Source organism: Micrasema longulum, unplaced genomic scaffold (assembly GCF_059751315.1).
Source record: "Micrasema longulum isolate JH-2025_06_02 unplaced genomic scaffold, ASM5975131v1 h1tg000087l, whole genome shotgun sequence".
Classification (NCBI taxonomy): Eukaryota; Metazoa; Arthropoda; class Insecta; order Trichoptera; family Brachycentridae; genus Micrasema; species Micrasema longulum.
The window spans coordinates 604,019-615,156 of NW_028277293.1; the positions used below are offsets into that span (position 1 = coordinate 604,019).

Genomic DNA, 11,138 nt, shown 5'->3' on the forward strand with positions numbered 1-11,138 from the left:
TGAGTAACTATTGTAAGTGGTCCAGCGTCCGAGTCAATTTAAAAGCAAAATTTTTCATCAAGTATTTTTCCCTTCATTCACTTAAATAGTCTAGTTTCATAAATAACAAAATAACCCTATTTGTAGCTCGATTGAAATAAAATGGAGGCTAGCGGAGTTTACCGTACAATCGTGCGCATGCGCAGTTCGGTAAGTGTAACCATTAGTAGTGACAGCCCGGGTCCTGACAGATAGCTTCCTAAACCACTTGGCGGGGTCCCAAAGGGAATAGAAAGCTTGGTAATAGCGAATACCTATTTCTACCCAACAAAGTTGGGACATCTGGCGAACGCTTCGTCACAAATCACGCAAACTTTATTTTTCAATATTGAGTTCTGTGATCGAGGACGAAACTCGGAGTAGGTAACGAATTCTAAAATAGTCATTTTAATTTAAGGCAATTCAAAAGACGGTCTTGTTTTGAAGAAATAACCACGTCACTACATCGTCATAATCTGTTTATTTGCGATAAGTTATCTGTAATTATGTCGATTCATCAATTACATTTTATTGAAATTTAGATTACCAACACATGAGTAGATTGTTTTATTTTATTTTATTAATTTTTCACACCCATAAGGCTTTTACATACACGGAAGTTATATAAAACATGAGTACATAAACAACATAAAATTTTAAAAATACAGTATAAATCAATAAAAGATAGAACAGTGTTTAGAAGTAAAGTTGGTATAAAAAAAGAAGATGAGTATATTAACAACATAAAATTAATTATATAGTTTTGTTACTTTGTCTGCCTCGCGTTGCAATGGTCAGCGCATTTGCTTACCATGCAAGAAGTCTCGAGTACGATTCCAAAGAGTGTTAATGTGAAATATTTATTTAATAGGGTGTTTACACATTAAAATATTACTTTTTATTTTATAGTAATAAAAAAATCTAATAAAAAATATTCCTTGTTATTACAGGGCAACTTAAAATACCACAGAAAAAAAGAGTTAATATCTTTAGTTTGAATCCAGGATAGTGCGTGCTTTAAAAGAAGGAAAATTTTAAAAGGGTGTTTTCATACTAGAATATTTCATAGTCCCTGCACTAGTACCTGAAGCGTATGACTGATTATCTTACCTTAATTTTTAAAAAAATAACAAGATACACTGCGATTGGTGTACCGATGTAGTGCCTTATACACCACTAAGTGCAGATAGGGAATGATGATGATGTTACTTTAAAACATTGTGGCGGAAAATATTTCTTACTGTTTCAGTTGCAAGTTGTGGTAAGACAAGGATGTTAAAAATACGAATGTTCAAACATAGACAAAATGGTGAATGTTACGAAGTGTGTAAAGTGACCGATTAAACCAGCCAATGAAAGGTCTTAAGCCTTGAAAATGCCTAAACATCTATTTTCACATATTCAAAATGTTCTTCATCTCTGCTATACTATTTTCATCATAATTCCCTTTCCGCACCTAATGGTGCATAGGACACTGCATTGGTACACCGATCGCAGTCGTAAGTAAATCGTTAGATGATCAGTCTTATGATTCAGGTACCAGTCCAGGGACTATGAAATATTCTTGTTTAAAAAATCCCTATTAAATAAACATTTCACATTGACCCTGTCGGGAATCAAACCCGAGACCTCTTGCATGGTAGGCAAATGCGCTGACCACTACGCCACGAGGCCAACAAGTTGAACAGCCGACTGCTGTGATATGGCAAATATAAAATTTTAAGTCAAATTAGAATCAATCTTCATAGAATCACTTTGTAAAGCGCCCTTTCGGGCTATCATCATATCTTTATCCACATACAGTGGTTATTGGTGCATAGGGCGGAACATTGAAAAGTATATAGATCGCGTTTGTTGGTAAAGTAAATAAGTCTTTAAGGCCGTTTATATGCGGACAATACAACATTTTTCTGTCCCAGGGCCTGACCATTGTCACGAGTAAACAGCAATTTGTAGATCAGGACATTGGTCCGAGACATTGTCACAGAGAAAGACGGGCAGGCTATCTCGGCAGAACAATTATTATCCCCACCGCCGCGCGCGGCCGCAGTCTTCATATAAACGCGTACGGACATGACCTTATGATAATAGGAATTTGCCCGACGTGTCATACATGCATTAATTAATATTAAAACAGAATAACGATGCTATGTTGCCATAGACAAGCGAATCGTCGTTTTTTTGCAGATCGATAGTTGGAGGACCAGCGATCGAAAAAGGCTACTTTTTATCGCGAAAAATATGTTATTTCATTTTCCCAAATACCACATGAGCGAAACCGCGGGTAAAAGCTGGTAATACTAATAATCAAAATATTCGCATCAAAATTTTGATAACGTTAATTATGAAACTGAAGTTGCGGGTTCGATTCCCGCCAGTAGCAACAAAAAAATTCAAGAAAGGTTTTTTTCTTAATCAGTCTGGGTGTTGTGGTGTATTTATCCCATCTGCTGTCAAGCCTCCATTTGGAGGCTTAGCGGGTTATTCCTTTTTAAAAAAAGCTGCATAGAATAAGAACCCAAAAATTTGAAAAATAAAAGTTTGTTTATATTACGAAATATTTAGAACATTCACATGTATCTTGTTCGTAACCCCGTTGCTAGCAATTAAATTATAACTAACTCATTTCGTCATCACTTTTGAATGACTTGATGACATTAATAATGATGTTATTTTTCATATTTATAATGAATGCTGTGCATAAAATTTTCTGTTCTCCATGCTAAGACGTTTTATTACGGATATGTGGTCGGGTCAACTTTTTGATAAAACTGAGAAATTAAACCGCATTAATAGGGTCAGATTAAAGCATTGACTTAAATAAATGATTTGATCTCAATAACCATGCAACTGCGAGCGACTGAACTAAACCTTTATAGGTCACATATTTTGTGTTTATTTACGTCTTGCAAACCTAATAAATTATGTTATTTTTTAACTCATAAATGGCTGTGGTGAAAAAATCCTTGGTCGCGGTAATGTGACATCGTGTTACCACAAGCAAAAGACGGAATATTCTGAAGTTCAGGCATGTAAAAAAACATGTATGCATACTGTTTAATAATTCCTTTCTAATAATTAATAAAAAAAAAATCTACGATGCTAATGTTGATGGATGCAGAAAACGAGGAAGACCGAGAAAAACATGGCACGATCAAGTCCATCAAATACTTGAAGGTGGACATGTCAAAAGTAGGAATAATCGGCGCGCGTGCATGAGAAGATGTATGAATGTAGAGGAAGCGAGGTCTGTATGCAAAGACAGAGTGATATGGCGTTCTATCCTCTCTGCCTACCCCTACAAGGAAATGGCGTGATGGTTTGTTGTTGTTTTAAAAATATAATTTAGTCCTCTTATAGCAAAATAAATTAAAAATCATAAATACTTTGGTCATATTGCATGCGTGTACCCCCGCTCACTGCCAATAACCAACTGAACCTCTTTCATGCGTCTCTGTCTTCCTTGTTTTGATTTCTATCTTCGTGCTCTCCGATACAGATTTATTGCCGTATTAGCGTCACGTTCATTCTTCGCATAGGAAGGATAAATTTACTTTTTTAAAAATAATTTTCTATGTATAAATATGTTCTTAAAAATGCCCATTGGGCGTCTACATAAATAATAATTGTATCAACATTCTGCATATTAATACAAATTTTACTTTCCAAATCCGGTGTGAAAACGTCCATTTGAAGATTACAAAAAATACAACTTCATCATTAAAAAAACATAAGAGAGATATCTCCAGTCTTGTATGGTATGTAGATTGTAAAGAATGTAACAAATCTGTTGCATTTGAAAAATTTGATTATCTACCAGCGTACGTTAATACGGTACTCTTGTGACAAAATACTTATAATTAATACAAAATAGTTATCCGGATTTTCAAGTATCCGGATCGTTATCAGGAAATAAAAATAAAGATGTTATAATAATAAATAAAATACGGGGCTGGCCGCCGCGCCTGCGTGTTTTTCGTCAAAGCAATCAACTTTGCTGGACATGTTTCTTCTTCCTCTTGTGGTGCCTTATCAGGTCCCCCGACGTCGGCGATCACTAGAGCGAAAGCATCTCGGTCCTGCGCTACTCCGAGGCCAAGACAACTGCTTGTTTGATGTACTCGCCATAGTGATTCCTGGGAAAAGATGACCAGAGTGGTTTCCCCGTTGCCTCTTCTGGTGGATTGGTCTGTCGGGGTTACTTTCCCTTCGCTGGTTGGTTCTGGTTGAAGGCGCCAGAAACTCGCCTTTCAGCCTCTCGTTGTCTGCTGTGATCACACCGTTATGAGTGTGATTCCATTGCCCGGGGTTCGCGACGTGGACGCTTACGAGTTGGACTGGTCAGTAGTGTTGCCGGTGGAATGCAACTGGGCATTCGCAGTATTTAATAAAACCACACCCTCCTGCAAGATGTCTCACTGCGACTCCACTGACGCGACGGTAAAAACGCCAATATGTACATATTTAAGTATGTTTTTTTATATTAAAATAAGTTTTTATGTGATATCGTCCGGCACTCACTAATCCGGATAGTTGGGGTTTTACTGAATAAGAAAATATCTCAACTCTGGTGATATATTCATGTACCACTTTGTTTTAGGTGTCATATAAAAAGTTAAAGTACCTACAAATGTTGTGCCTTTAAAATATTCAAGTTTGTTAGTGAAAATTCTTGATCGAAGTTCATGGTATTTTTTTGTAGAAATAAAAGACAACTGATCCTTTAATCCACAATTTGGAATAACTGTGACCGGTTTCATAGTTTTCGCTAGGATTGATATTTATTGCGACAGCAAGGAAAATCATTTTCGAGAAGAGAATTTGGAATTCTAGGCATTTACAAGGGCTGGTATAGGTGATCATATTCATTTGGAAGATTTGAGGAAATGTGGATGTTCTAACATAGGTAGAATGGTGAGTGTAACACAGTGTTCAAAGTGATTTCTTGAACCAGCTACTGACAGATCATAAGCCCTGTAAATGCCTAAAATTCTATATTCTCTTACAAAACTGTTTTGCAATAAATGTCAATAAAATTTTCTTCTCTTTTTGAACCAATTAAAATATTTAATTAAACGATATTTTCGTTCTTTTAAGGTTTTGTAAATGTTCCATTTGGATATGGAGACCACGGTGTAACACAACAATTTTAACCATTTCGAATAATTATATTCGATACTCTAGGCAGTGGCGAGCCGTAATTTATTTTATAGGTAAACTACAAAAAAAAAACATTAATTTGAACATACATCTAAGTACAGTAAATATATACTAAGTGAAACTTTATTAAGGTTGGCAAATGCGTCATTCGTATGAGTATTAATTTAACGATTGCTTAAAACGTGACATATCTCTTGGTCAAGACCAAGGTATCAATAATACTAAAGTACCGTGAAGCATCGCACAGTGGGCCCAAATTCACAAAACACGATAAAAATACGTTTTTATTGGTTTATTAATAAAAAGTTTATGTTCTGTTCTTAAAATAAGGTGCAAACTAAATGTGGAAGTGTACGCGGAATCAACACGAAAAATTTTTTTCGTAAAAAGACGGTACCAAAATTTGCATACATTTAATGAATATTTCTCTATGAATATGTATATTTTATTTATTAAAAATATATCACGTACTTCACGAACGGGTCAACGCGTGATTTTAAATTGTTCCCCCTTCACTCCATGGCCACCATTTTAGGTACTAAAAACGAACTTTTACACAAATGTGTGTGTAAGTTAAAAGGAAATATATATATATATATATATATATATCAAGAAAACCTGTTTTACTTTTTATCGTGAATTCTGACTTTGGTTCTGCAGTGCGTTGCGTCGAGATATGAGTTTGCTCCGTCTGTGACATCATTGTGGTTATCATCTTATCTGCTATGGTAAATAAGGCACTGCATCAGTACTCCAATTGCAGCGAATCAGCGATTATTTCAGCGACACACAAACCCAAAAAAGATTTGACTTTAGCTTCCGGCGATTTTACTTGGACCATGAAGTTGGAACGTAAAATCATATATTTATTAGGTATTTCACGTAAACCTTGTCGGGGATCGAAACCGGAACCTCAGGCATAATGGCAAACGCTCTATCCAGTATTCACGAGGTGGACTAATCTGATTTTGGTTTTTACCTGACAGTAGCCATCGAGTCGCAAACACTCGCCCATGGTGTTGGTTTTATAAAATTTTACCCAAAGATCTGTATTATTTTTACTCCGCCGATTTCAGAAAAAAATATTGTTAATGTAGTTTAAATCCAAAGACTGTTGAAATTCCGGTATGATAAAATTCGAACATAAATGTGATATAATGCAAGGGGACTGTATAATATGGTAGAAACTGGTCGAGTGGCGGAAAATAATTTCCCTGTGTTTTTAAAATTCCTCTTCTATTAATTACAAGGGCGGTCTGCTGCTATCAGTATTTTCGGAGTTTGGTTGCAAAAGAAAAAGTTCCTCACGCTTTTCTCGTCCCTATCTATATATTATATAAACTACGTAAACGCGTGAGGTACCCTCGCGCGTTTCATATTTCATATTTCAAAATAGGGTAAAGTAGGTAATGATTGCCCGCTTGTGGAAATTTTGACTTTGAATGGTTATAGGTTTGACCGTACTCATCCAATATTAATAAAAGAGTTTAGCATCAAACCTTCATCTATTTATCTCCTATATATTTGCATATAATCGCTTCCACTGTATTATAGTGATAATTTTTTTTAACAATAAAAATAAAGCTCATAAAACCACAGTGATTGCCCACTTTTTTATAGTGATTGCCACAACTAAAGATAGTAATTGTCCACTTTAGTATTATCGTTAAAAAACAATGAATTAAACTACTTTTATTAACAAAAACTTTTACATTAAGCTAAAAATGAAATAAAACACACATAAATATAAATAAGATGCACAATGATTTTTTTATCTAAAAATATATTTCTTAATATAATATGTTAACATTTAAAATTTCAATAAAAGGGAATTTTTATAATTTTGATATATTTCTTCAGCAGACTCTGAATTGCCTTCTTGAAAAGAAACAAAAATCGATATATAATGATTGCTCACCACAAATTTCAATGATTGTCCGGCCGGGCAATCATTGAAATCTGAAATTTTTTATGTGACAGTTGTTGCCCACCCAGTTAAACTTAAAGTAAGATAAGTATATAGGTTAGAAATAAACTGACTACCCCCTCATACTATTTATCTAACAGTAGAAACATGAATTTACTAATTAAATAAAACATATTTACAAAAGTAAAACGTTAACAAATTCTGTAAGAAATACTTGATAAATTTAAAAAAGGTCAACGAACTCCACAAAACATTTTTTCGCGACTCAGCAACGTCACGCTTTCTGTCAGTAAAGTCGATTTTGTATTTGTATTGAAACAATGAAGTAATTTTTCAATATTTTGGTCGACTGTTTAAATGCGTTTTTGAAAAAAGAGCGATCAAAGTGATAGCGGGCAATCACTATAGGGTGGGCAATCATTGTCTACTTTACCCTACGTAACAAAATTAACAGTACACTTACTTTCTGAACATGCCTCGTGTTGTTACGTCATCATTTTATCTTGTTTTATATTATATTTTTATGATAAGTACCTTCCATAATTTAAATTTATTTCATCAGAGAGGGAAAATTTTTGAGAAGGGGATATGGAAGTCTAGGCATTTACAGGGCTTATGACCTGTCATTGGCTGGTTTAAGTGGCCATTTTACACACTGTGTAACATTCACCATTCTGCCCATGTTTAAACATCCACATTTCCTTAAATCTTCCATCTGTTGACTTTTGTGAAGTAAAAGAGCTGAAACCTTTATCACGTGGGTGAGATTCATCCGGCTGAACCAAATCACCTACTAGGCAACGCCTGAAAACAATTTTACAATTTTTATACTTCTTCTTTTACCAGGTAGTAATTCAATAATTCAGCTCTTTTACTTCACAAAAGTCAACAGATGGAAGATTTAAGGAAATGTGGATGTTCAAACATGGGCAGAATGGTGAATGTTACACAGTGTGTAAAGTGGCCACTTAAATCAGCCAATGACAGGTCATAAGCCCTGTAAATGCCTAGACTTCCATATCCCCTTCTCAAAAATTTTCCCTCTCTGTTGAAATAAATTAAAATATGAACAACTCCCTAGGGAGGAAATCCAGCCGGTCTGCAAGCATTTGGACATAATCAAACATTGTTGACCTTCCATAATCATTAAAAATAAAATATAATATATATAAGTAGCATTTAGGTTGCTGAGGGTTGGAGTTCCTACCCCAGTTAGAGATTGACAGAGAAGAAACAAGATCGATGTTTGATGTGAATTTATTACATGGAGTATAAATAATTAATTATGTCGTACGAGTGTTACGGCAATTAGGAGTTGAAGAGACTGCACTTGAACTACATGCTGAAACTGAGTGACTGCGTCAAGATGGACTGAACTGAACTGAACTGACTGACAGACTTTGACTGCGTTCTGTGATCTCTTTAGGCGGCGTTCCTTTGTATTCCATTTCATCATGGTAGGGAAGATGTGAATGTATTGCAGAACGATTCTCTCGATTTCATGTGCAATACTGATAGAGTTGCATTATATGTTATATTGGATTGTACGGAATGTGATGACATCGCTTTTTTTGATCATCGCACTATTTCATGTGAAACGTTGAAGAACGTGTGTGTCATCGATTATGGATTATGGACTATGAACCCTACACATTTATATACACGAGTATGTATGCATACCCATAGGTATATTGATTGAGTTGCACGTCTTAAATACGCTACAACTGAATTACCACATAAATGAAAATGAATACTTAAAGAGATCCCAACAGGCACAAACAAATACATTTCTGGTTGTAGGGTGGATCATTATCAGGATGATAGCCTTAGTTACGGCAGATAACATGTTATGATGTCACTAGGGCGGCCGTGTCCCCTTAACCCGGTGTCATAAATCTTGTATTCCTCATGCTAATGTTATCGCGGCGAGGGCATAACGCTAGTTCAAGATCTAAACTATAAGATAACGCACATGTCTATATCTACATAAACTGTCGTACTATACTTCAACACATCGTCGGCAGAGACAAAACGTCAATGTCTAAAAAGAGGGAAAATAAGTTTAAGTACCTGGGAGATATGTTCATATAATATAAAGACATATTTTCGCCATGCAAATTGGTATTTATTTGACATAATCAGCCCACGTTAGTCGACCGCAGGACAAAGGCTTCTCTGTCACCACCACTTCAGCGCCGTTCTAATTCACTATTTGCCGGCAAACTTTCAAATATCGTCCGACCATCTCATTGATGGGCCTCCTCGGGGCTTCGTCTTTATTCGAGCGATGTGGCCTGCACATTTTCACTTCAACCCACCAATCCTTTCTGCTGAATCGAATACTTGTTGTTTAACTAAATCGGTCGCATTCGCAAAACTCACACAAACGCATTTAAAATTTACAGGCTGTTTATTTTAAAAACAGGGTATATTAAGTTTTAACCAAATGTGCTATCTTTATTGTTTATCAATAATTGTGTATACATATATTCACCAATATAATTTGTATTGTGCATTTTATTAACACTGTAAAATTTTTATTATCAATATTTTTCTATTATTATTTTGTATATTGTTTAATATGTTAATAAGTGTTTTTGATTTATATATAGAAGAGTCCCGACATAACACGAAATTTTCTAACAAGTCGGGACATAAAAAAATATAGTTGTGCTCTATGATAAAATTGTGTATTTCGTGCTTTAAATAAAATAAAAAATAAAAATAAACACAAAATTATAAATAAAAAATAAAAATAAACACAAAATATTAAATAAAAAACATGCTTGCTTAAAAAAATATATATGACATTTTGTTAAGTAATTGTTTTTTTTCGCTCTGATTCAAAAAATATTATTAAAAACATTTAATACAACACCAATATTTTTAAATCAATATTCTGTACTTTCGAAATGTTTTTGTAAGTTTTGCAAAAGCGCCAGCACTAGATAATCGACCTTTACATGATTTGATTAACTGAAAATGTGTATTTATAAACCAGTGTTTTAATGCATATTTTATTGCATACACATCGAATACATATTATTATATTTTTAATCTTAGAATCGCAGCGAAATTCAGACGAACGCACAAGCATCCTGTGTATATTTTATGAACATATCATCAGTAACTAACAAATCAATAGTTGTCTTTGTCACGCTCATAGGCGCGTCTGAACGAGAGAGAGACATAGAATATTTTCATAATGCGTATGCCTTGCGATGTCGTACCATGAGCTTATTCACAGATACTACACAATGCGTTTGTGTAAGTATTGCGAACGCGCCAGCTTTAAAAAATCCACCAATATTTTGGTTTAACTGCGGATCCAATAGTTTAACTTTCTGTATCTCCATAATAAGCATAATATGCTACGCATAATATGCTACATACTTGTCTATGCAACTTGCAGCTTATAAGAAGATTGCTTGAAGATTGCATACAACTCTAATATTTCGGAAGTTCGGAACGGTGCGCGGTGGCGTTACTTCAAAATATATTTAAAAAAAAAACAGAATTATGTTTCGTTTTAAACCAGCCAATAAAAATGTTCTCCATCTCTGTTGTATATTATGTTAAATAACATTTTTTGTATGTTTTTAAAGGACAGCTGGTCTGACTTTTCTTCATGCAAAACGATTCCCGTATTTTCTCCCTGCATATACGAGAATTACACATAAAAAAATAATTATATTAGTTGTTTTTTTAAACACATCTTCAAAATTTCTTATACCGTATACAACACAATGGAAAATAAGTTGTACGTGCGTACTTATTAGCTAAGATTTATTCCTAAGAGATTTTTCGCAAAACTTGAGAGAGTATCATTAAAAATGTCAATTTTGTTATTTCGGCAGTATATATTATATTCCTAACACATGCGGGCCATAGGTGTGTGGTATGTAGCATTACTTGAAAACAAAGGCAGTTCAAATATGTCCCTACGTCTGAGTGTTCTCGATCCCGCATTTATTTGTATTTTATTGAGGAGGTTAATACCTATTTTATAGTTAGATATTTTATAAGTAAATTT

General features: G+C 34.4%; 1 non-coding gene across 1 annotated transcript; it reads right to left on the bottom strand.

Moving 5' to 3' along the window:
* Positions 1–1,619: 1,619 nt before the first annotated feature.
* Positions 1,620–1,692, bottom strand: TRNAG-ACC (transfer RNA glycine (anticodon ACC)). Its single transcript has one exon. It is a non-coding gene; the product is annotated as a tRNA-Gly (tRNA).
* Positions 1,693–11,138: the final 9,446 nt, after the last annotated feature.